The 27,982-nt window shown below is 39.5% G+C and overlaps 1 protein-coding gene and 1 long non-coding RNA gene across 3 annotated transcripts in view; both read left to right on the plus strand.

Annotated features, from left to right (window-relative positions):
* Positions 1–27,982, plus strand: part of LOC111264106 (uncharacterized) — a 63,199-nt gene that overhangs the window by 8,618 nt on the left and 26,599 nt on the right. The gene's annotated exons all lie outside the window — the stretch shown is intronic.
* Positions 877–27,857, plus strand: LOC111264114 (uncharacterized). The gene is made up of 3 exons (XR_002682680.2): positions 877–961; positions 1,147–1,220; positions 27,419–27,857. It is a non-coding gene; the product is annotated as an uncharacterized LOC111264114 (long non-coding RNA).

The raw sequence follows: 27,982 nt of genomic DNA on the forward strand, positions 1-27,982 counted from the left end.
CGTCTACTAGCATTTATTTTACTGTTCGATAAGTTAACGCATGTACTTTGCGAGAATGGTCCGTTCAGTGCTCTTTCTTTCCATCTTCGGTTTAGGGCGTCCGTAACAATTCAATCACGAATTATTGTAGAGGTTTTCTTTTAAAATCTTCTAAAAAAAATGTGGAACTCCATCGTCACTTCATATATAACCTTGAATTTTCCACATTTCGTAGTTATTATAGTCCCAATCTCTTGTATTGCGTTCGCGTTTATCTCACCCGATGCGCATTTTATACGAATTTCCAGTAGAACTCAGATCTGTGTAGCGGTACTGGTAGTGACAAGCACTGATTTCTCATCCTTATTCTCAATTGTCAAACATCAGAACGCGAACTGTACATTAACCTTGGTTTCTAACTTCGATTCTATTGACTGAGCTCTACACCTGTCTAGTTTCAAAGCCCAAAATAGCCGCTTGCCTAGCAGGTGAGTACGTTTCACACAGTATTGGCACACCTGGCGCGTTGTTCTTGAAGAATCTCGATTGCAATCTCGCCCATTCATCTCTACATATATAATTCATAGTGAGAATGGTAATTCGTAGTAGTTTATCTAAGCATGTTCTTCAACGGCGTCTATATGCTCCTTCCTTCAGGCACATAAACTCGGCCTTGGATAGACGTCTGATCTGCCCCTAGCGTTGACCTACTTGGCATTACTGTCCAAATTAGTTTTGTGGCCGTTACTCTCCTTGCGACTGCGTTTATGCAGACGAGTGTCATTCAACCCTCTAACCTGTTTTTCGTTAGTAGAGAACATCCATTGCTGCTACTGCTGCTGCGCATGTCCTCGCTTTTGCAGGCCTCGTGACACATTATTCTATCATGCCAGGTATTGACCAGTGCAGACATACGCCTTAGACCGTTAGCGTTGATCATTTACTCTTTTCTACTCCTTTTGGAACAGGTCGCCTATCGGTGGTGAGTTGAGGTGTATTTTCTATCGCGTTGATTGCGGCCTTCGCCCTGGTTTTTGGTTTCTGCGTTTCGTAACCATTACATTTATTCGGTTGACTAAATCGGCCGTGCTTCGTATTTTATACTAGCGTCGTGCGGTAATTTCTCTTTTCCTACGACTTGTTCTGTGTTCCTGCTTTTTTTCGCAGAAACGGTTAGATCGGCAACGGGTTAGTAGGATCCACGGGTTCTTCGTTTCAGCCACCCTTTCGAACACCTACTCGTAAGTCCAATACGACCTATGCATCGGCTTCACACCTGCACTAAACACTGTTTAAATTTATGAGTGTCTGGGTACACCTTCTTTCGTGCAGATTTAGCGTACTAACCAGTCTTAGCTGATCTGCTAGCTAGCTGATGTCGTTTTATCCCGTCATCTATTAAAAGTCTATTATCAGATTCGACGTCACTAAGAATACCTGTATAGCGATATGTCTAGTAGTTTCTCGTCGTTAGTGTATTATCGACTCTGTTTCAGGTTTACAGAACATCTGTGACCGTAAGTCGACGACCTTTTCGGCAATGTCACATGGCTCTTGAATGAACTTTTTGTCGTTTTGTCGTATTCATCAGTATCAGCCAAATGTTCTGAACTGGGCATGTACACGATGCACGAAGGCTTTAAGTCACTGCCTAATCGTACCTTACTTCTCTGGTCCGGTTGCAAGTACGTTCTGCACCACCTGTTATTGTCTGGTCCTTGGTTTCTTAGCTTTTTGAATATTTCTTTTATTTTAATTTTCTACTTTTTTTCCTAAGACCAGTTTGTTTTAGTGTGCGTCCATCGCTCTATGTGTTTCCCAGAAGAGCTTCCACGTGCAGCTCTACGCGGCAATCGAACAGCCCGCCCAAGTCAGCTTCTCTATTAACCTTTGTCTGCGCAATTGGCGCATACGAGGCCTTAAAATTTGAACTTTGGATGGTGGACTGGGTTTTGTGTAGGTTTCAGTACGGGTCATTACAATTATGTACAAGTTCACGGCCTTCATTGAAATTTCTTGCGGTTATTTTTAATCTGATTTGCATGAGTCATCTCACAAGACTGTTGCTAAAAGCTAGTAGATGTAATGTAACTAGCGCGCGTATAAAATCTGGAAGGGATTATTTAGAAAAATCAAACCAGAAGCCCTTCTTTAAACAAGCCTACGGCGACATTAAAGCCAAGCAAATAATTGCTATAACAACATAAATGGCTTGCGTTTTCTATCGTAAAAACATTGAGCCATTTGCTTCTTCTGTTTATGTCTAATCGAACAAAACCTGGAAACAGCCCGGAAACTATCTTTTACTACGTACACGCCTAAAATATGCATAACAGACCAACATATGTGCAATTTGAGGCAGCTCAAAGATAAGGAAAGAGCACTTCCATATATAGCTACCTTACTTGGGAAATACATACCGGAAAGCGTAAATTCTAATACGCTATATTTAATCTATTGTAAGAGATCTAGTAATTTATGTATACCTGAAAAAATATAGCTAATGGTAAAAATTAATGGGAAAAACACACTTTTTTTTTTTATTTGCAAATTGCTGCCTTTCCTCAAAAGCGTGGAAAAACATTTTTTGTCATATAGTTTTTGTCTGTCACTTTTCGTAAATATGCTCGCCCCCGTATCGGAAAAATTAGCATAGTTGCAGTTAGGAGCTGTAATGAGTTCTAAAACTTTACAAACAAGAATGAAAAACAGGGCCATCAGCGATGGCTTATATCGATGTGAATAGAAATAGCTTTTACTGAGGAATCATATACCAAAACTGATATACAACTTATTTGTAAAGGTCTCATCGGTATAGATTTTTGTATCTCATTTACCCATCTCTCTATCCCTTTCTAGTCATAGCTTACGGAACTAGATTACTCCGAATTAACCCCCTCATACGTGAGGGGATAGGAAGCGTGCCACGTTCTAGTTCTGTTGGTCATAATTTCAGCCCGTAAGCGTACGCGATAATAATTTTATATACGTAAATGCACGATCGAACTTACACAATCCAAGCTGAAAGTAAACTGGGAGTATTTGTGGTTCAACCGTGCGACACAAGATTTTTTTTAAAGACAAGCAGTTCACTATTGATACGTACTCTCACAATTGAGAGCAGCGTATTATATGGGATTTTTGCCTTTAGCTGATATTACTGATTTGACTTGTACTTCAGAGGTTTATTCTTATAAATAACAGCATCATATATAAACTGTACTTCGAGGGGTCCAATAATGGATAAGAAAGGGGAAACAGTCAAGCTATTCTTAAAAAGTCGAAACAAATTGAGAACGCAATTTTGTGGGGTAACATATTTAGCGAGTGTTAGGCTTTCTTATCTTTCTAGACCGTCTATCGCAGCTAATATGATATAATAGCAGCAGAAATAATATGTGTTTACTAGAAATATCGTTTAAAATTTTCAAAGGCTAAGATTAAATGGTGCTTGTAAAAACAACTTTATTTTTGGGCCCAAACTTCACCGTGATGGCGCCATCGAAAATGGCTGAGCCCAAAATCTCAATTCATCGTCAATAGGTTCATACAGCATTTTGCATACTGCTCGTAGCTCAAGTTCGCACGAATTTCGCACGTATATATTTCGTTACTAATCACGATCCCTATTCGTGCTGTATATACGTACATTTATAGAAAAATGCCAGAATTTCACATGCAAAATTACGTGGCCATTGCATCACCATCAGCTAACCTCCACCATTAGGCGAGCCTATTTCAAGATTTAAACCCAAAGTTCACACTCTTAAATTTAACAAGCAGATACGTCGCTACCCTGTCATTACAGGTAGATGTATGGAAAAGTGTCAGTTCCTTCCAAGCTTCTCCACTCCCATATACAATTCGTCAACTTCTTCTCTATGTAAGTTTGTTCTAATTTCACTGTGCGATAAATAGGACTTCCCTGTGAGTTTAAGTTCTATAGATAGATTTCAGCACCTACTATGTTCGATAACAAAACTCGTAAGATATGTGTTATATGCATATGCCTTCCTAACTAAAAGGCTTTGCTAAGCCTAAAGACGTGCCGTCGCATTTGAAGGAGAGACGCACAATACACTAAGTGTAGCGTACAACGAAACACGGCTTTTCACTTAAAAAAAATTATGATTTAAACTCAGTAGGATTGAACGCAAGAAAATGCTAGAAACAGGACGATAGGCAACGATTTGTATGTAGTTAAAGTACACCAGGTTAAAGAAAGGCTGTCCCATAAAAAAAGATTCAACAAACAAGGAAACAAGGCGAAGTCATCTTTTGCCGCGACAATACCCAGAAGAGACATGGCAAAGATCCTTAAAGCCGTCGTGCAAAAACCTGAGTGGGAGGCTTCGTGCATTAACCATAATCTGCAGACATCGTGTCGACGGATCAGCAACTTTTCCAATCAGTCGCGAATGCGAACAACATACGTAATGAGACATTTCGCAAAAAAAAAAGTTCTAAAAAACTAGATGGAAAAGTTCTCCCGAAAATTTCAATAAAGTTGAGTTAGAAAATTGGTTAAATCGTGGAGGAAATGATGGCGAATATACATAAAATTAACGAATTTGTTGCTAGTATTAACATAGCCAATTGCGTTATTGTTAGGAGAAAGGTCTGCCTTGTTGTCTGAACAACCTAATGCATGGCGGTATGATACGTTTTAAAATCTGATCTAAAACGAAGAAAAATAAATTTGCGCAAATTGCAGGTATAATTTAGGTTCATAGTAATAGGCACTGCCAGCATGCGTACTTGTTCAACCACGTAGGTGTCTGAAAGAATATAAGGGTTTCCGGGAATCTTTTACATCGCTGTTTTACATCGCTGTTTTGCGGCCTGTGACGGTCACCATCAGTGCGGTCTTGCGATGCCGACGCATTGCGTGTTGTACGTAGATAGGCTGTTGTATAAAGTCTATTTATCATACTTTTTGCCAAAGCTGTTCGAAATACGCCTGTAAGATGGAAATTTTAAAATGTATACGGTAACTCGGAATGGGGAAGGCATATTGGAAATTCAGAATATATATTTTCGCCTTAGCATACGCTGACTCGAGTGGAAATATTACCTTTGAGACGCGCTCTTTTAAAATTTACTTCTGGTTTCGCCGGATATTACTTAAATTACTAGCCTATTAGAGAAGCAGGTGTTTATAAAGGTTTGAGAGCCACGTTCGAGAGACAAATGAAATTCCGGAGCCGCATGTGAGTATGGGTAAAGCTGCCCCCCGAACGCATGAGTGTATGAAGCGTTCTCAATGCTTGTAATGATCTTTAGATATATCTTGACTGACATATTGTGCCCATGTAGGAATTGCCTTTGCCAAAGACGACATTACTTTATTTCCGCGTACACAGAACAGATTTGTAAAACGTATTTCTCGCCCATGTAACATTTCTCGAGATCGAGTCACCCCTTCTGGGACTGCGTAGCTCGAACGCAGCGCTGATGTCTAAGTATTTAAGCTGTTAGTCTTAGCCGCAGGAGTAATGTTAGCGACCGTGTAGAAAATAACTTGAGAAGCGGCTCGCCAATTCCAACATGTCATGGCGAAGTTTGGCTTTTTAAACCAATCGTATCACGTTGCCGCCTTTTTAACAAAAAGGCTTTTTGCATTATCTTGTATTGTCGGATGCTCACGTACCGTGTATATGTGAATTGTAGATAATGTATATTTTCAAAAAGTACCTAGTTTCAAGGGGCGTACTACAAAAAGCATTCAATTTTGTGCACTTAAACACCTCAATTGTGGTTTAGAAAGTCATTCAATAATTTTAAAACTCTAGGAGCTTCAAAATGGGCACAAAGTCTACGCAGTTTTTTGTGACCCCCGTCAAAACAATGCCTGAACCACCTCTACTTTTCTGATGGCGTTGCTCATTTAGTTTGCCCTCTTTCGCCATTGAAGTCTGATGGCAAACGGGTTTTTGTCAAATAAGCCTCTTGGAAGCAGTTACAGAAGGCAACACCGCAAAAGAACACTACTTTTGTGTTGAAATATTGCGGTTGAGAGAACTTTAGCGTAGTCTCTCTCTCTCGTAACTTTTGAGGCTGTTCGATCGACTTCAGGCTAAAGCGAATAGCTCTTCAATTACGCTGAGAAAGCCTTCACGGTCGGGGGATGATAGCTCTATATTGTGACTCTTCTACAGTGAAGGTTATATCTAGTGAAGCTAGGTTTTGATTTTTGCTAGAATCGGCCCTAGCGGTGAGTAGTTCTCTAATTCTGGCTTTGTGGACATGCTTGTTAGTGTTGTTAGTGCGTTATATATTAAATAGCTGCCCCGTATTTCTTTCAAATTCAGTACAAGATCATAGAATAAGCATAGTTACAGACTCTGTGGTAAAAAGGTACATATGACCCCGTACGATAACCTCTGATACTGCTGATTGGGCTTACTTTGCATTTGATGCTAAACAGATTAAAATTACGCTCCAAGACCCACAATATAAATATACGGTGGCTTTCTCACTGTACACTATATAGGGCTCTTGAAACAGGGAGTCTCTATAAACAAAATAAGGAACTTTATTCAGAACACAGGGGAAATAGAGTTAGTTTTCGATTAGATAAGATAGAGTCTTGCTGCTTTAAATTAACATACGTCTCATTTGGCCGCTCTAACGTAAACGTCATGTTACCTTAATTGGATGTCGAAGGCTAACACAGGCTACTCTACTCGATCCTTCGGCATAAACGGATCTCATAATCGTAATTTATTCTAGCTAATTTTTTCTGAGCCTATCAGAAAGAAATGTACGTATATAATACGCACCTATGCGAGTGTTACGTGATAAGTATTGGGTTGAACGCTTTATTCGACCAAACGCCTTGCTAATTAGACCCAGTTTCAGTGGTCCCATCTTGGCGACATTCTGTTTCCCGTGAACTCTACACTAGTTCGTTAAGGCAGGTCAGACAAAGATTCAGTTTTGTGTCACAGTCCAGCAGTGGTTCGAAACGATCCTATTCACCCCGACTATTTCACTTTTTTTGTTTTTTTTTTTACCCATATCAATCTAATAAATTTAATGCACTCGACCGATACGAGGCTGCTCTCTTATTTGCTGTACTATATCCTCAAAAACTATCTTTTACTGTATCACTCTGGCAAGACATGCCAAGAATAGTATAACAACCGAATGCTTTCAGAGGATTTGTGTTGTGTAGAATATGCGGTTTTATAGTAGTTTTATTTATATATTAATAGAAATTTTCATATAATCATCATCGTCATTGTTATACGAGGAATGGTACAGGCCTTGCTTTAATCGCAATGGAGCAACGTTTCGGAAAAAATAATTGTCGAAAAGTAATTGTTTAGAATTACTTTTCGACAATTATTGTTTACTTGTTTTTTACGCTTGTTTACTAATAAGAAATGTATATGTAAGCGTAAACAAGGTATTGACGAAGCGAGATAAAAGTCGTTAGCTATTAGATCACGTCTTTATACGAAAACTATAATGATCGAAGCTCTGAAGATACATTAAAGCATAAAATTAGCCATTTGTATAAGTCATTTCAATTTTCCATTGTCTCGGATCTGTCAAGATGTCTACGGGTTCATCTTCTCCTAACTAAATTATTTGTCGAAAAGTTCAGTTGACCTATCTCAGAAGGCCGTGTGTAGACAATCTTCAATATTCTGCTAAAGTTACCTAATGACTTATCGTTTAATACGCAACACAAAAAAACTTGTTTATTTCTAACCGTTATCAATCCCTGCCAGAGATTCTATGTGATTTTAATGGCTATTGCAGGGACTTATTTCGTGCCTCGAGCTATTGATCAGTTCGGCGCTACATTTTTCCCTTGTTACCCATCTGAGGTTAATTCCTTACTTTTGAACCGTGTTTCGTGCTGTTTGCGACTGCTATTTTCGCAGTTCTGCTCGGCCTTGCCCGCACACGCACTAGTATCCCCGTACCCACTGCGTCTTTAGACGCATCTCTATGCAACTTCTTTTTTTTGTTTTCCCATCGATTAACCTAGTTCATCGTTAATAGCTTCGACTTCAGTTTTGAAGAAAACGAGTATATCGAGAAACGCGAAAGCGAGTATATCTAGCTGTCTTTTCCTACTACTATGTATGGCTTAATCTATACGTACTCATAGTGTTAGTAGTGCTCATTCACTAATGTTGCTGAAATCTTCATTCTAGAAGGTCGTTCGTTCCAGGGCCTAGTCTACGTGGGCAATGCGTAAAGATCTGTCACGAATTCCCGGCAAGTCAGCTACATCGACATCGCTTTTTCTCAGTTCTTTGAAAGCCCCTGATGAGTCTTGTTCAGGCAGCTTGTTTCTTTCTGGCCCCGTATTATGATATATCGGTGTCGCTTCAGCATCCTTTTGGGTACGCGGGGCACGAGCCACTTCAATTGATTGCGCTGCAAGAAGATCCGCTCTCGCTGTAATAACCATAGCCATCCGAAAGTTTGTTGTTTAAATGTTTGTGCTTACTCGTTAGTTCGCTTAGCGGGGTTGCATCTTCTCGTAGAGGCGTCAGCTACGTTACACTAAACATTCATCCGAATACGAGTCCAAGCGACATATATCATAGTGTACTGACCTATACGTGCCTGGTGCCTTTTTTTGTTTCGGCTTGGCCTCCAAGTTGGAAGCAAAGAAATGTTCTTGAAATTATATTCTATTTTAATGAGTTTTCTGTTTACAAATGGATGTATTGTTTGCGATAGCTGACTTTACCTAGCCGAAATAGGAACCACTTGTGTGAAGCATTATCATTACAACTTCTAACTCTAACCACTCTATTATTTCAAGGACTTCTCCCACAAATAGGGATTCTCTGGTATCGTAACTTGTTTTTTTGTGTCTGGGAAAGCTCTTGTGGCAATGTCGTGTGAAAGGCGTGTGTATATACCGGAGGCCAAAGCTGGCTTCCATATGTTTCACATAGAATCTTGTGCCTGGATTTACTAATATAGTTTCATTACAAAGATTCCACTGATCCATTTATATTTCTCTGTAAAGTGGAATATATATATATATATATATACTGAGTTAGCAATTAAATTAGAAAGAGAAAAAGGCCGATTCCGATTTGGCTATAGCGAGACGTATTACTGACTAAAAAATATCAGGAATTTTAATGACACAAAGATCTGACACTCACCCCATAGTGTAAACCTACAAATATGCAAATCTGTGCGCAATATGTAGGGTTTCAAACAACGATTACACAGAAAGATAGCATGATAACAGGGCTCGTTAGACAAGAAGTACATTTATTACTTTTTGGCCATTTCCGGTTTTGTCAAATGTCAAAAATATTAAGTACTGATTTTACGTATCTAAACTAAGCGTATCAACACGCGGACTAACTTAAAGCCCTGAAGACAAACGCACTGGGTACAATAAATAATTAACAGAAAAACTAGATTTCTTAAAAATTAATCTCAATGGGTCACGTCTAGTGCATAACATACGACCAATTTGTAACATTTAAAAACATTGTTATTATTTTTTTAAAGCCTTAAGTTACTTTAACAAACGATCTGAGATTCTCGTTCTGTGACCAGAATAGGGTAATGCCGGGATTGTATAGAGCAATATTTATGCATAACTCGAATGCTCCAGCTATGGCTAACGAGTCAAAAAGAATGATTACATGCGACCATTTTTACCTTCAGTACATATATTTCGCTAACAATTTCCATAAAGGTCTAAGAAGAACGGCTGTACGATCTGCAAATAGCTGTCGGCCTAGGACAATAATTCTCAGGTACTGCGCACGATGGAACTAGAAATAGACAGCGCGTTCAAACATTGAAAGTACAACAAAAATCTGCAGACCCAGATAGACTTCGATTTGAATAGTTAATAAGGAAATAATAAAACAGATAATGTTTTTCCAGAACTCATAAACAGAATTTACACGAGAGGCATTTTCCCAGAGAGCTGGAAAATTCTCGCATTCATGGAAAAACCAGGCCAGGATGAAACTAACCTATATACACCTGCATTTTCAGTGCACTGGGTAAGGCGGCGTAAAAGCATCCTCAATATACTTTTTAAGAAAAACATCAGCAGGTATTGCGGTTCAGAAAATGGTATAGCTTTATGAAAGCACGCCCGATCCTAGATGCTGCCATAGCAATTTTAGAAGTGGCCAACCCGGAAATGGGCAATGCAAGCAGAAAACAGTATATGTGTTTTGATATAAAATAGGCGTTCAACTTTTATGCGGCAAGTTAAGAGTACGAGTCCTGGAATAAAAAAGGTAGAGCCCTATCTCAGAAGAGTAATTATTATCTAAGGTACATCGTGCACGATGGAAACAGGTTCCGCATGCCGACAGAGATATCTCACGGGCTACAATGGTATTCTCAACCAGGGCAATCTTCAGTGGGCCACCTAGCAGCACTAGCAGCGGGTGGATAACGGGTAGAAGCGCACGTGGACGATACGTGTGACGTAATAAATACGCAGATAAAGACCATGATCTAGAGCTTGCTACGGAAAGAAAAAACAGAGCGTACACAATTCTTTTGAGCAATCAATGAGATATCTTGGCGCAATTATTGACGACATTCCAAATATTACGAGGGAGGCCATCAACAACGAACAAGTTAGCTAGAACTCTGCCGAACGCAGGTGGATCGAAGGACGGCCCATGGAAAATCTCGGCGTCTGTCGCGCATTCAGTAATGTTATATGGAATACTAATATAAAACGACGGGGCATTTACTAGGAAGGATTATCGTGTGAGGCTTAAACTGGCCCAGAGGCAAATAGCTATTAGGGTAACTGAAGCCTTTAAAACTATTGCATATGATGCATATACCGTAATAGGTAGACGGATCTGGAATTCCATGGTACCTTCTCTCGAGGAAAAATGTCAAGGATATCATAAAAAAGACTTAAAAAGCTGTTACGAGAGGTAGTTGGCCAGCTGGACGCGTCATCCGTGGAGCGCTGCTTCACGGCGCACGTAACACAGTTCGTTGTTAATTATTAATTAATTAATTAGCTATCATACGACTCCTGTATTGTACACATCAACATGGCGTAGTCAGACCAGACAGACCACGACGAAACTTTCAATGATCCAGAGAACTGATATTTCGCAGTTTATAAACCACGGAAAAGATCGCACAAGAATTAGAACATTTTCTCGGCGTGGAAAAATTGTGCTCCAGTCAGTAACGTGTTTAAGTAGAGAAAGCAACTTCATTCACATTTTCATTCTGTATAGATAATACATGTATATAAAAAGATTGCCAGGTGGATTGGCGTACTATTTTGGTGTCACTTGACGAGATCGATGGGGTAACATAAAGCTCGATGTCGATTTATCAGAAAGAGGACACATGATAAGGCCATCAATCGTCAACTGAAATCGACCAAAAGGAGATCAAACAATGTAATGTATAAACTAAGCTAAGAAAGTCAGTCAGGACAACGTGAACGAACAATCAAGCAACCAAGCGTTTTTTTCTCTCGTAGAAAAACGTACTGAACAAAGACTATCACGTAACGCTTACCGATACAATGACAGCATTGATGACAGCTTAGTTTGTTGACTACAGAGTTGTGTCGACGGAGTTGTCTGATTTTGCGCCTATGGACGTCGACGACCACGACAGGTGCGGGGTCGAAGAAGGCCGCTGGAGCAGGTTGAAGCGCCTTCAGCTACTGTTGTAGCTATCTCAACGGCTGCGTTCGGGCAAAGAAGAAAGGTAAAAACAATTCGGATACAGGCTTCACTCTGTGAGCTGAGTTCATAAATTAGATCAAAATAGGAATAAGCAACCTGACGTCAGGCACCTGAATCTGATACTCAGTTACATTTCATCGAACACTCCAAGTTAGTAAGTTCGGTAAAGCTCATCACATGTCTCACAATAGGTTTGTTCGGAGCATCAGTACGAATCCAACAGGCAAGGCTGTGCGCCTAATTAAAAGCACTGATTGGGGCACTTTTCAAAAGAATCTCCATTGTTACATACAATTAATTATGCAACGGTCCATTCTGATTATGTGCTATTGAAGAACGTGTTGTTAAAAATATTAGCTTCTTGTTCAACATGACCTAAAGGTATGCGCCTTAGACTACAATGTCCGTACGTTACTAGACAGGCGAATCTCATTGCTGACCTATTGAGTTGACACCCCCAAGTAGAGAAAATACCAATGAAATATGTACCTCGACAAAACAAGATAAATACAATAGAATTTCAGGTTTACTGTTAGAACATGTAAACGCAAGGACAACAATGCAGAAATTATCTAGAACCATTTAGTACGGTTGGAGAAACGAGTAAAGGGACGCTGAAACGTACGCGATAAATTAATCGTTAATCAAAATGTGTCTACCGGGATTCAGTTATAGTAGTTCGAGAGCTCGGAATGAAATTTTTGTGTCGTTATATACAGATCGGATTTTGCATATGACACCATATGTCTTTATGTGAAAGACATGATAGTTTTCGTCCGCTAAGAACCAAGAATTACGTAAATCGCTGCGCAGCCTGTCAAACATAAGGAGCTAAACAACGAGCTAAGCTTTTCAAGCTAGTGCCATCTCACAGCGGCTATAGGAAGTAATATACGAAGCTATTTTCATATAGGAAGGTGCAAGCCGTAGATTTAGCTACTGTAAATGGCTGCAGTATCCATTTTCGAGTCGGACCACAGCAATAGACCTGAAGACGGGCCTTCATCTCAGGTGATATGGAAGGCCGAGCGAAGTTTGCTCGAACCCTAACCCAAGATACATAGACAGAAATTTGTTCCTCACACATATTCACATTACCATGAATTGAGTCAAAAGGCTCCCGTTGAGATTGCTAGACAAGTGGTTTCACAAAGAAGATCTGACTGAACACGGCGCTATTAGAGTAAGTAGCAAGTCACGGAGCCCTTCAATGGCCTTTCGCCAGCATGGACATTTTATGGACGCGTCTTATTATCGGCCAAAGGGCACAAACTGAGAACAGTAAATTATCGACAAGTCACAGAACTGATCGGAAAACGTCGCAAAAAGCTCATATCATGTCACTAACAATAAGTTAGAGTACAGCTTGTCGGATTCTTATATAAATGGACGATGAATCGACGTACAGAACAAGTGGGACCGAAAACATATAAAAGGCGCACAGATAATTGAAACTAGGTAATCCAGAATAGACGACATCTCATTGTTACCTCTAGTCCGTTTGACAAAGTTACAAAATTGACAGCATAACGTGATCAAGAGCGAATCAAAGCCTGCGTCTTTCTATCCCATTTCGGTGAAAAGTTAATCTAGAAGGTTACAAAAAAAAAAGTAATATGTATCTATTTTAATTAAATCGGTGTTCTTAGTCATATATACAACGAGGAATAATCGCGTTGCGCAATATTGTTGTAATCAATTCAAGTATAACCAAACAGTACAGACTCGTTTCTCCAAGCGATTATGTACGGAAAAGTACCAGGTGCCTGTATGTACACAGCATGCGACCGGATTTTTCGGGTGAAATTTACATAAGCTACGCTCATTAACGTCTTCGTCCGCTTTGCCCTCCTCTAAAGTTGCAGCTGTACCAGAAATCTGCTTGTGGAGCCTTCGCATATTGCAGCTAACTTAACAGAATCTCCTACGAAAATGCCCCGCGCAAAACTCTTAGGGGCCCTTGACGCATACTCGCAGCTTTGTTTGTCGAGGCCTTTGTTCAAAGGCCCTCTCTGCCGGGGTCGTTAACATCTACAGTACTGAATTTTCGATCAATACTGCTATTATCTATAAGACCATATGTAGAACACCAATCGCAAACTATTTACGATACGATACGAACAGGCAAAATGCAGGTAGGCACTACGCGTAATTCTAATGGCACGTTCTGCACGAATGCCTTAAGCTTGCGGAGGTGCCTGCTACTATTTATAAATTATTGAAGCAACGGTTGTCAGTTTAAAAAGGAAAAAATCTAAATACTACAAATGCTAAATATAAAAACAGATGATCTTTTTAACCGCCGTAGGGTAGCTATCCTCACCAATGAAGATAAATAGTGAGAAGTTCCAGTGGTTTCAGGTTGTTACTTAAGATGCTTAAAATAGAATGAGAAAGTCCTTAACTTGAATTTACTCCTTTGAGGCAATTCACTTAACGAAAGATAACAGACAGGGACCTGGTTATAAACATGTCTAGTGTAAGGGCTTACGACTAAAGTTATCCTTTGCCGAAGTCGCTTGAACGTTTTCACAACGAATTTCGACCGGCGTCTATAAAGAAAAAGAGAGCTACGTCATCTGGACTACACCAACAGAGGCTATAAGTGCCTTCTTAAACAGCCTTCGAACAACTCAGACACTTGATGAACGAACCTAGACCACTTGGACAGATCCGAAATTACTCAATTCGCTGTGTCTGTACGTTATTTTCATCTACTATGGTGAAAATGGTGCCATTCATGCTTGCAATACACGTATGACTAACAGTTGAAATCTGTAAGACTTAATCTTTCAAAAGGAACTTTCGAAACGGTTTCGGACTAAACCAAAGATAGGACATGTATGCTCCTGAAGCCTTGGTCTATATAAAAGCATCCATTTTTGATTCAGATAAAATTTGTCACTCTAAGGAGACATCTAAGCTTACCCGTATTGCTTTATTTGGACATACAGTTGGTCTCAATCCATTGTGGTCACCTAACTTCTCAGTTTTGTGCTGCCTTTGCCAGCCTATATCTCTTCAAGCACTATATATATTTTAATACCAACCACAACGGTAATGAATCGCCTCCAGCACGTGAGAGGTTGTACTAGAACATCGTCGACATATTAAAATTGCAAATGTAAGTCAGGCGCACTTCCTTCTTAAATCCATACCCCAAAGTGTCTCCTATTATTTCGCCATGTATTGAAATAAAGACAATGGGGATGCAATAATCATCTTAGTCGTTATAGAGGTAATGGAGCACGAATATTAGGACACTGTCAACCAAATTTACGGAAGATCCTCTGTAATTGTGCATCGTTAATTGTGCCGTTTGTTAAAAACCGGCCTTTTCGAAATTGGCATGAACTAAGATTTAGCGGGTTTCAATGAGCGAAAAAAAACTATAGTCTGGAATGCCTAAGAAATACTAGATGTTTTTAGATTGTGTTGACTAATAGGAACTTTACGTTTTAGCTTTTAAAATCGACGCGTAAGGTACTGATTATCCAGTTGTATAATCGTCGAAGAAAATTATAGCTAGATTCGAGTCGCTCACTTTTAGACGTCGATATTACGCAGCCTCCCTTTATAGGTCGTTTTTTCCCTGGTAAAATTAGACCATTCCAAAAACCTTTAGGCGAATCCAAAAAACAGCGTCTCACAGAATACCCCCATGTTTCCGCTATTTCAGGCTAAAAATAGCGTACCTTTCCAATTAATTTTTTTTTTTTTTTACTAAAAACCAAGGTGTACGTCGAATTGGCCCGTTAGAGTACACCTCACATTGTGCTGCTGTCTCGTAAAAAAGAATCATATAGACGAGCATTTACTATTCTCGTTCAAACTGAAAAGGCAACACTCAGTAGTTTCGTTAGTGCAGTCGTTATGAAGCTCTCTATAATGATGAATTTTGCGTCTTTCAACATGATATTCGACACAAAAAGCGTATCCGTAATGCGGCCCTTTTGTGCGACCGTCTACTGTTACAGACGACAGTGTAAAACCGAGGTATTCAGCCTGCATAGTAAACTTACTTTCTGAGAATAATAAAAAGAATATTCTATTTGGATGTACATACTTTGTTTCAACGCTTCTTAACTCTATTTCTAGTTATTTGAGAAGGTTGAACGACGTATAGCTTTCATCTCTAAGTGAACGTCTGCAGTTCCCGTTACGCTTCGTATGCGTACTTTGAGTACACGACTTGTTCTACTATTATGAGCAACGTTACTCTATCGCCTATCTGTCGATTCGCTTGGAAATATCATACAAATGTTTAAAAGTAAGATATGTCCCATTTCCATCTCGGAACATCACGTGGGCCTATTAAGCGCCGCCTTTTCAAATGTCTTAGTCGGCCGCATGACGATAGACACGATTGATACTGTATTTAGGAACAGAGCGACGTCGTCGTCGTCGTCGTCGTCGTCCTTTGATTTAGCACGTATCACGTTTATAGTTCCTGTGGCTGTGCCCGCAGTTATGTCGTATGCGCTGAATAATGATTTACAAAAGTAGAGTATTGCAGCTTACCGTGAGAAAATGTAGCGTTTAGATTCTAGCATAATTTTTCGAAAAATACTTTATTTATTTTCTTATTTTACATCATAAGTTACCATTTTATTTGACCTCTCAACAATTTCTGGTGGTTCAATCGACTGTCCTGTGCATCTTTGGGACGCATGTTATACAGCTGTAGCAACAACATCAGGCCTATGAGTAAACGGTAATGATGGGAATGATTTTTACTCGGCGATCGATAATCGTCGTAGGGCGCGAGCGTCACACGCCAGATTTTGCCTAATGTAAAGCCATGTAAAAAGGGTGACGCTTACAAAATTCTGTTGATTAACGTGTTTTCTTTTTTTTTTTTTTGTTTCTAAGTCAAGTAAATCGAATGTCATGAAACGCGAAAATTCTACTACTTTTTATTAGGGTTTGCACTATCGAATAGGGCCGTTTGCTTCGAATACATGCATTTTATGAAGGCGCAAATAAAGAACAATGATCTACTATAAATTTCATGTCTAATTCGATGTGTAGACGGCTAAAAAGACGACATAAATTAATCGCCATATTTGGCTGTGTTGAATTTCAATTGAATTGACACAATGTACATATATTAGACAGTTATCGTTTACACATTTGGAGCCTTTCGGCTATTGTCAATACGCATTGAGGCATAAAGATTAGAAATAGATTACTTAAAGTTCAGCAAGAGGTCATCAGTGAAATTTTTACAGCATAAATCGAGCACGGATTAACTTGGCGTTAAACACAGACGCTATAAAACTGTACAGTCTTCATAATGAGACCTTTCACAAGCTGATAATATATTTGCAAGATTTTATTAAACAAAATAACTTCCGCCGACTGGGTCAAGAGTAAATGTAATCTGTCAATGGGTTTTGATCAAGTTAACATTGAAAATATCTTAAAAACTAGGTTTCTTGGAAGCCCAGGAAGAAAAAAACCTATTATCTTGCAACGTTTTTGAAGACAGTTCAGTCGCCGAGCGAAAAATTGTTCAGACAAACTTTTGCCCGCGTGAAAGGTAGTGAACGGAATTGAAATCGAACGCCCGTAAAATTCATTTCTAAATCCTATTCTCGCCGCAATGAAGTCACTTAGAGGTTCTGCAAAGTATTAACCAATGGCTACATAAAATTGCGCTAAGCAATAGAGTGTTGCTACCCCTAGCTTTCTACAAGTACTATTCAAACATTTAAATTCTACATGTGTATACTTATAGGAGTTCTGGAAGTAAATTTCAGCATTTCAAAGCTTTCGGCGGCCAAAGCGAAAAAGTGGCCACTTGTTTAAATTTCATGTCATCACCTTTTTTTTTTTCCCTTTTTCTTTTATCCGCGGTGTCGAACTAGTGAATTCGCGTACTTTAGCACCCGTATGCTGTCCCTTAACTTACTGTCCTACCACTGTGGTGCTAGCTGGCTTTCTTTTTTTTTTTTAACTGGCTTTTAGAGGTTCACGGAAATTCGGAGTCGTAACAACTGAAAGACTACGCATTCGTCCTAGTGTTTTATTTATAGGTGTACTTGTTTTAGCTACACCAAGCACATACATTTAAAGCCATACATACATGCATACATACTCTTAATTAATATCTGGGTCATCTAAATGAGTACACGGCTCGAACTCTGTTTGGGTTACCTGCTCCGAGAAAAACCACTGGTGAATTTGACGTCGTGTTATCATAGCTAAACAATGGCGTACTTTGAAAAATGTCCAAAAGCACTATTACAAGCTTTTTCATATATAGGCTCGTCGATACGGGAAAGCGTGTTCTATACGTTCGAATGACTCTCAGATTTGCCCTAAAAGCCACAATACCCTCGATCAGATAATCAACTGATCAGATTGACGTTCACGAATCTTTCAATAGGGATCCAGTTTCTTGTTCCAGGTCAGCGAGGGGCAAACCATTATCAGTGAAAACTATACATAGTGATTAGCCTACAGATGTACTTCACAATAGATCGAGATAATCGTGTAGAGCTATTATTCCTACCGATAAATAATCGGAATCCAATTTCTGTTGCATGAAGGTGACCCCTGAAAGTTAGTTTGAAACATATTCATACTTTACGCTAGAAAATGTTTGACAATAAATCAGCTTGAGAGAATTCTCGTGATTTGCTCTTCACACCGTTTGCGAAGAAAGTTAAACAGATAATTGAACCATCCGTGCACCCCTTCCAAAGAGTACGACAGTCAAATATTTCGCGGCCCGTAATTGACTACTCGTTCACTTTGGAGTTGTCTTCTATTGATCTAAAGCTATAGGATTCACATATTTATATACGCCCATATTATCAGCGTTCCCCGCCATTAAATCCTGAACTACTGCAAAAGATCCCAAATCACTTTGATGACGTGCAAAGTTTTGATCCGCACGTAACCTGGAAGAGCGTATATTAATAATAGCAAATATAAATCACAAATTGAGCTAGCCAAAAAGTAAATACCTGAGAATATTGATAAAAATGCGGACCCGTTTAAATGATGCGTTGAGCTGGGAATTACCACTCCCGGTTTTATTCTGCGTTCTAAACCTATAGCTAATGCGAATGCCACCGACACAACAAGCATTTCGAACGGAACTAGGCCATAACACTCTAACATATTTTTTTGCAACTCTTGGGACATTTCAAGATGTTCACAGAGGTGGCCGTTACTTTCCAGTGGATAAAGAGCATCTTCCACACAATTTTTTGCTTTTTTTGCAACTAAAACCCGTTAAAGAAGAAACAATATCGAAACGGTCTACACTATGTTTATTTTTATATTTTTAAATGCCTTAATAGCTGGTAAACTGGCGTCTAAAATATGTTTTGTTACAGAGGTCTATACGCGTTTTGGGTGTGAGTCTTTTATCGCCAAAATAAAAAAGAAACATTTAGCCTTAGCTAAAAACATGTGTTCACTACTATCCCACATTTGGTATCACCAATATTCAGTAAAGTTTCAGATATAATAGAAATTTCAGGTAATCAACACTATTGACTTCTAATTGAAATAATCAACATCAGGGTGATTCCTTTAATCCTTTGTCGTCGTAAACATCTATTACGGCTAAACATATGTGGAAAATCAGAATTTTACGCGTTAACTCCATCTTTTTCTACGATTACGCATGCTGAAATTTTGATTTTTCACGTGTGTCACTGAGTATACGATTAAGTATAACTTTGACACAAATACCATTTTACTAGCTTTGTGCTTTTTGCAATTTTAAGTTATATAATACATTTAATAGATCGATGGATAATTCAAGTGTGCTTATGCTTTACGATAAGAATTTAAAAAGTAAAACTTGGCCACTCAATGTAGATGTTTCGGGGGTTTTTTGATCGCAATCGGTAAGTTACGCTTTCTCTCTGTCTGTCTTGTCCGCTCTATTATTCATACTTCGATCGCTAACTCGAACTTGTCGTTTGCTTGACGGCCTGAATAAATTGCAATACAAAATTAGGTCAATTATTTCGAACAGGGACCAATACAGTAAAAGAAGTTTCATGCGATGCTCGTGCCAGTTACACGGGGTGGTCTTGTTTGGCCGAGATCTTACCGATAACCCAGCACCGATACGACGTATAGTACGTACAACGAGGTGACGTCTTGTATAGTAACCGCCTCTTAAAAACATGTGAAACATGGCCATTCATTCGGAACCGTCAGTGCGCTCCGTAATTAGTTGCGGAATTTAGCCGTCTTTACTATGCAATTATTACTCGTATTACAGTATGGCTTGAATAATCAGTTCATTCAATAAGATCACACAGGTCGGTCAGTTATAGATCAGCGGGTCGGGAAATGCACCGGGTCGGTACAATTGAAAAATGTACGCGCACTTGTAGTAAGAACTCGTAGTAATAGCTGACCTAACCTTTCTACTTCACTGTGGCAATGTTAACTGTTTAGTAGCTTTGACAGCTGCCTATCTAAGCCGATCCGCTGAAGAACCTATGTCACCCAATAAAAGAAATACTTGGAACAGCGGGAGACCATTCTCGTAAGAGAAGCTCGATCTTCACAACTCCCATTGCTGCACTAGGCTTCATCGACCACCTTGTTAGCATGCTTTCATCGAATGACACAGTACCTGATAGACAAACGTGAATAGCCGGACTTACGCGCTCGAGAGCCTACGTAAGGAAGCAGCGGGACAGGATTTAAAACGCTTCCCGTTACTCAAGGGGGCAAAGGCAACCGAGGCTGTCGTGCGGGGTCGTGAAGAAAAGGCTACGCTATAAACTGCTGGCAAGAAGACTAAAGAAGGCGTATGTGCGCAACCCAACGAGCAACCCGGGCTCAGAAGAAGCATTCGACCGAAAAAAAAGGCAAGACAGTACCTGCCGATGTCGAACGAATTCTAGGCAGCCCTTGTTAGTATAACTTCGGAGCGTTTGTGGACCTAAAAGTTGTTTTAGACTGCGTTTCGCCGAATTTAGCCTTAAGCAGTCTTAACGAATAAGTCTGCGAATGCTTAACTTCATAGGAAAATAGGCTTACAATGGAGGATAAGGTCTCGGAGCTGCCGGCGTTCTCCCAAACCACAAGTGTAACCTGGGTTAATACCCTTAGCTCCTTACTTTCCACGGTCCGGTTCAAGGATGTTTCCGACCAGCTACGTGGGCGTAAAAATATGGTGAAGGTTCTTTGCTATGCGGACGATCTGGTTATTTATGGGAGCAGTCGCTTCCATGTGCAACAAGTTCTAATCAGGTTACATTCCGGCTTAATCAAGGCTGAGGCAATGAAATTCAGGACACGCGGCAGATTTGCGGTTTGTTTCCTATCTATGCATCTATATCTCTCTGATCGACCGCTACCATATGTTAATCGATTCACGTACCTATAGTTGCTAATCTCGTAAAACGGCCAAAGTTTCTCCCAGTGTATTGCGGAAGGAGACACGGACATCTTGTCCCTAATATTTGCTTCTCACCGATTGCTCTTCTCAACTGCTCTTCGCTTTTTCGACCTTAAAGTTGCACCAGTTGCCACATCCGAAGCGAGTTTAATCTGAGATGATCTCTCAGTGGGGAATCTTGAGCCTCTGGACCGAACCTTTGTTCATTCCTCAGAAGAGCCTTAGGATGGCACCGGAGAACCCGTAACAGGCTTGTCTATTTCCTGGCGGTAACGCCACTGTTCGCGTGACCTGTGCTAAACGTTTCAACTTATCGGTAACACCAACATTCGAGAAAAGCCCGATAAATTGGAATCGAAAATTCGCGAAAATCGATCCTGCACTCTGTCAAACGAGGGTCGTTACAGACGAGACCCAAAAAGGACTTAACCGGTCTAAGAGACATTTAGCGACGCACTATGCAGTGCAATGCTTTCACCATTGTTTACGCGGAGTACAGGAGTTTCATGAACCTGACGAATATTATGCTAGGTGCTAGGTGTAGGAAACTATGTGATCTGTATGGTGCTTCTCGCTGTTCACAGGTTCAATAGCTAAGCAATCCTGGTTCGATACTTAACTGAAAATTGACGATAACGTAGTGCCCAATGTGTAAGGCAAACATTGCTAGACTCTAAATAAGCCCGTAAACCATGCCAGAGACCATCTTATGAAAAATAATGTGCTTCTAATACTTTCAGTAGACAGCCATTATTGTGAGTCGTGATATGCCGCATGGTTACACGATATGAGTATACACCGACATGAACCTGAACTTCTATGTTTTTAGTTTTACGTCCGCCGTTGCCAGATGGCTGGCGATTCGAACCTGGACCACAGTGTGTCACTAATATTAACAAACGTCACCCACTTAGCTATCACGGGAAATCATGGGCTGAAATTTACACAAGGTCGAGCTGACTCATCCCGTCTGTTCTTACTTGGCTCTGCGCCAATATAATACGTTAAATAAGATAAGTATCGACTTGTTCGTGCATTTGTATTGAACTACCGTGTGTGTTTGGTGATGCGATGCACAGTTAACATTGTGTGCTTTTTTTCAACATTTTGACTTTTTTCTTTTTTATAATATGATAGATTTTCTGTCAGATTTAGAGTCTAAGTTAAATCTGGGAAGCTGTACAAGATACTTAACCAAAAAATAAAGCTGTTTTATTATGCTTTGTAAGAGCAACTACGGCAGATAATTTATTTTCACTGCTGACAAAGATTCTTTTATCTTTACTAAGAAATACGGAAAAAACTTTTCCTGTCTTGGTTCGTATAGGATACGATGCCATCTCTTCCTCCGATTCTACTTATGTTATTTGTTTTAAGATGTTTTCGTACGACAAAAATACCTCGCAGGTACACTTTAGTGGCAATTTAAAACATTAAATATATGTACTTAATATGAAAGTGTGCTGGAAGTTAGGCAAAGTCAATACTACGCATCAGGTGATCGGATATGCAAATGTGCGACCAATTGTAGCTAGCTGTTAAGTAACTTACCGCTGAGTGAAATAAAAGTTTCTGATATTGTGTTGAATACTTGTTACCGTGTCGTTTGCGATGACTTCGGCACAGTTCAAGTCACTTGTTGATTCGTAAGGCAGCATTTGTTGTCAAGTCTTCGATGTGATTTAGATTATATTTTCACCTGTAAGTTAAAGTTAATTCTAGTGTTAAGCAATAATTATATCCCGCAGCTTTTCTTCAGCGTTCACGTACCGCCATATTGTAATTTTTGAAAGCTTTAAAAACAAACTTTTACCTTTTGGCCGCAAATTAGCTAGAACTTCGTGAATGGAAATACGGGATAGAACTCGATAACTAGTATTCTTCAACTCCAGGGCTATTTCGCAGCACCGAAGCGAAATATTTTCAAACGGTTGTCGGCTTATAAAAGCGGCATGACTTACTTGATGCTAGGTATAACAGATATTCATGTATAATGACGTGTTATCTAAGGTCGACTAGTCGTATTTTGCCGCGATAGATAACGGTAATAGGATCTTAGTGAGTCGAGCACTCATGTTTCGTATCAATATATCTGAGTAAAATTTACTAGTTTGGGTATTTTCTGATGATCTTATGTGTTTCCGTACGTAAACCATTAAAATTGGAAGGGGAGTAGACACTATTGTGAAAGAGAAGACACCGATCAGCATACTGCTTTATAAAAACAAATACACACGGCACGAAGCTGTTGAAATTTCTCATGTTTTCCAGCACATGCAGTTATTAATGTGGCCAGAAAATTGAGGGAAAATTTCGCGGTTGCGTAAAATCGGTGTCGAAAAAGATGTACTACGAAACGGGAGGATCGTGTAATAATTTATGAACTTCAAAAAGGTAAGTTCGTCTCGTATAATGTGTTCCAGAGCAGGTTAAAAGGCCGTGGACTCGCTGTGTCGAGAATCACGCTTCGCCGCCGACTCAAAGAAACTGGGTTCAAAGATAGTAGACCTGCTAAGAAACCACGGTTGAATGCTCAGTTGAAACGAGCCCGTCTTGATTGGCCAAACCAAGTCAAAAAGTTTGCTTGTCAGACGAACTTCATTTTGAAATTCTCAGAAAAAAAAGCTTGTCGTGCCTTCAGGCCCGTTGATGAACGAAAACTCCGTCGTGTTAAAAATCAAACATCCATCAAAAAGTTATGATATCGTCTATGATTTCAGGCAAAAATACTCGAATTATACATTTCACACAGAAATACCAGAGCGACAGAAATATGCTGAGGTCAGTGGGAACAAGTTGGTGCCTTATGTGCACGAATCGCTCCCTGATGGTAACTGCGTTCTCATGCAGGATAGAACGTCTTGTTACAGAGGTCGGATTATCCCCATGCCAATGACGTTCAGATGCTGTCGTGGGATACCTGTTCAGGAAACCTCAATCACTTAGAAAACCTCTGGAAAATCGTAAAAAAACTATGGGTTCAAGAAGAACAATAAATAACAAATACTCCAAATGTCCGTGAGAAGAGTTACTGTTGTGGGGCAATAAGATTCACTTATAGTTAAGATAGCGAAAGATTGCATCAACAGCATGCCCTAAAGAAGGGCAATGGTTATTCGCGCAAGGAGCGGTGATTGAAAATAATGATGCTTACAATTCTCTTGCATCGTTTGTCAACAGTTGGAAAGGTTTTCCGATTTTTTTTTATCAACATAGGATACTGGTGTAAAATTGAATTATATCGCTTTCCCAAGTCAGAACTCGTCTGAACATGCTTCGCTTTAATGCTACGTAAACGGCCTTAAAAATTTAAATTATTCGATCAAGGTTATCTAACTATATATTCCTATATACTGTTCTTGTAGCACAGCTAACCTAGGTCGCAGAAAGCTTTAAGAACTATTAATAGCTGGGCTGAGTGGTGTATAATAGTAATTTTGTGCTATAGAGGTTCAGCCTGTATAGTACTGATCAGTGCAATGTAATCCTTCATCATAAATGTCTCCTGGAAGAGCTTCACAACTTGCAGTGAATAACTGTAAGCACAGACGGCAAATGACAGAAAGCTTGTCTAGGCAAAGCTCTCGATTTTTCTTCGGTCACGGTGGAAATGAAGTATAAGCGGCCACGGGAATTAGGAGTGTATTATCCAGAGATACCGTACCCGCCGGACGAACTAATAGGTAAAGCTTTGGCTATCCGCGATTCCCTGAGTTTCTCAAGGGCGTAGGGCAGATAAGTTTTCTACTTACTATATTTCTTCTGACCTTTCTAAAGAAGATCACTACAAAAAGCTCATTTGGGGCGACGGAGGGCAATTCGTTGTACAAAAAGCTTGTGCACGAAGGTCCTGGATGGAAAACATGTATAACATGATGGCAAGATATAAAGACAGAGTTCAAGATAAATGTGCCTAATCTACATAGCTGTGTTGCAATATTTCTTGCTGGATATTATTAAAAGGCACAGGGGGGAGTCTATGGACAACCAAGCGTATAAGGAAAATTATATGTGTTTATTATATTTTTAGAATAATCACCAAGTACAATAAAATGCAATAAAAATACAATAAAAATAAAATATGAATGAAATCCTACCCAGACGACACAAACTTCTTGGTTCATTTCCATTGCTTGTCGACATTAAACGGAGGCTAGGTGTAATAACATCATATAGAACAAGAAAATGATCTTTACCTTATATTCCTTTGCTGCAAGACAATGGCTACAAGTCTGTGGTTCATTAAACAATAGCCATCTTCCGACGCAGCTAAATGAGTAATGGCTCACCGAGTAGTCGACAAGGAACAGCATCTTCCCGTCTACATTGCACGTCCCGTTAAGATAGCCTAGGCAGTCGTTATGTACATAGTCGGAATGTAGGGTACTTTGAAAAGGTACTTATGTATATGAGATGGTTTGTCACTTTCCAGTATCAGGAAGTAACAATACGATCAACCACAAAGCGAAGCGTGGGCTAAAGCAATACAAATCCTTGGCATAAGAGCACCCGGCTACAGGTCATTCCGGACCACGACGGAAACGATCTTATTTTCAATCTGAACAAGGTAGTCCAAGGAGAAATTTACGTTGGCGACATAAATTTTCTTGGGAAGGCGAGTGCAGCAGGCACATCTGGCGTATCAGTTTTTAAAAAGAGCATATGCTTTGCACGGACAAACGTACGTACTCTCATGTACTCGAGCTAATGCGTATGCATATGATCGCGTATAGAAATACAATGAAAATCTTCATTAACGAGCGAAATACCTTTGACCTAAACTATAGCTAGAGAAAAAAGACTGGGATGAATTTGAAAGATCAGTTTTTTGTTGGCAGATGAGGTCGCTTTTCAGTCTTCAATGAACACCCGTGTATATATATCATTCTCTTTTAAGAACCATATTCTTAAATCGACGAGCAGATAACCGTCAATAATTTATTTACGTGCTGTTACAGTGGGGGAAAGCTGATGACTCTTTGGCTCCCGAACCTTTAGGGAAGATCGTCACTTATTTAATATATTGCTTTTCTTCAAGGGAACTTGATGATAATATTAGCCTCTATAAAGAGTCAGTATTGACGTACGAGAGCATATTATATCTTGGAGTATGTATACCACTGTGACTGTGCGAAGTGATGACAGACCAAAGGGTGAAAGATAAGCGAACGATTGCTTTCAAAAAATCACTCAAATGCTCTTGGTAACGCTCAGCTTCGACCCTAACCCTAAAAGAAAATTATCCCAAATAAGTTTGTTATGAAAGGCTCACGCGTACCTAATTAAGCAACGCAGATGTAGGTTTTTACGCGTATCTATGTATATTCCAAGCTCTACATACAACTGTATAAACAATGTATTCTAATATACGTTACGTCCACACTGGCGATAAGCACAGCTAGAAGCAGAAAATGACGAAGTCGTAATTTTAACTAAATTAGGAGAAATTCATACGACAAAACCCGTGTCTACTATTGCCATGACGGAACGCACGACCATATATTTTTGTTAGTGAAGTAAAGTTCTGTTAAAACCTCTAAATAAACAAATATGCTTAGGTGTCTACAAAGCAGAGATCTTTCTTAATAGGACCCGAATAAACAGTCGGAACGGTGAAACCGTTCTAGAAGTTTGCTACTGTTTTTGATAAATCTGCAATAGTTAAGTACCTGTTTATTTTTTGGCTCTGGGGCTGCAACGTTTGCTAATTCGCAATAAGGTCTTTCCGTTTCTTCACTATGACATAAAGCATACTATCATTATTATATAGTAATCTCGGCATACACAGATGCATCTCAAATAGCTATGGTAGCATTTTTTTTATCTTAGGAACCACCGAGATATGTATCGATAAGGCCCACAGATGATATATTCTTTGCTTAAGTCATAAATATTACATACTATATTATAGAGTATTCCTATGCGGCTCTTGCCTGATCGAAGTGTGTAACATACATGAGTAGAAGTTGTAGTCATGTATGGCCACATGGTGCAGCGAGGAAAGTGATGGTACACAAAAGGCCACCAACATGGACAGGTCGCAAAGGAAATTGTCAGATCAACAGTCGTATGAAGAGTCGTTACATAGCGTTCAATATCTAGGTCAAATCACAGCTTATGCCAGAGCCAGTGTTCTAATTCAGGACACTGACGTTATTACTGCATCTCCTAAGATCGATGTTGATGTCTGAGGCGACGCAAAGAGCAATATGGCTAACACCGGTCAAATATACGTAGTTCAAAGTCTCCTAACGTCTTCGGTAATTCTGTTTCGCTTTTTATCTATTCTTTATTTTTACATTAGGATAAGGTATGAGAAGCAGTTCCATCTAATTATTAACGCGTAGATACCTCGTTTTCTTTTTTGCAGCTGGCAGCGATGGTGACGGCGATGATCAATTCTGAAGATAGCGGAGGCTTAGAATCATGTATGGTTGTAAATACATGTATATAATAATAATCGCACTATCGCAAAAGCGAGCTATATATGCTCCATTATATTTGATCTTTTCTATCGACATTGTTGCTTTTGCCTGCTATTTGTCAGTTAGGAGATGTGAAGAGGTATTGTCGTGTGTTACGTATTATCTTGCTGGGAACGTTTCGCCTTATTTGCATATACCGAAAAATCGGTCAGTGCTCAGACAGAAGACGTAAATTACTTTATATATAGGCGTACATTCTTTGAGATGCTTGATACAGGACAATGTTACTGAGAAATGGATGTTTAAAATTGCCGTCTGTGATAAAAGCTACATAGAATAGAGTAAGCTATCATCATCTGGTTAAACTGACGAGTAAATTAAAAACTTTAAACTCGTTACCAATAATTATGTGTGTTGACGAACAAGTTTTAGATGTACGGATATTTTGTAGAACGTCTTATCTTGAATACAGCAGAACATTTCCTTGTTTGTCTAGTCAACTGAATTTA

Source organism: Varroa jacobsoni, unplaced genomic scaffold (assembly GCF_002532875.2).
Source record: "Varroa jacobsoni isolate VJ856 unplaced genomic scaffold, vjacob_1.0 scaffold_821, whole genome shotgun sequence".
Classification (NCBI taxonomy): Eukaryota; Metazoa; Arthropoda; class Arachnida; order Mesostigmata; family Varroidae; genus Varroa; species Varroa jacobsoni.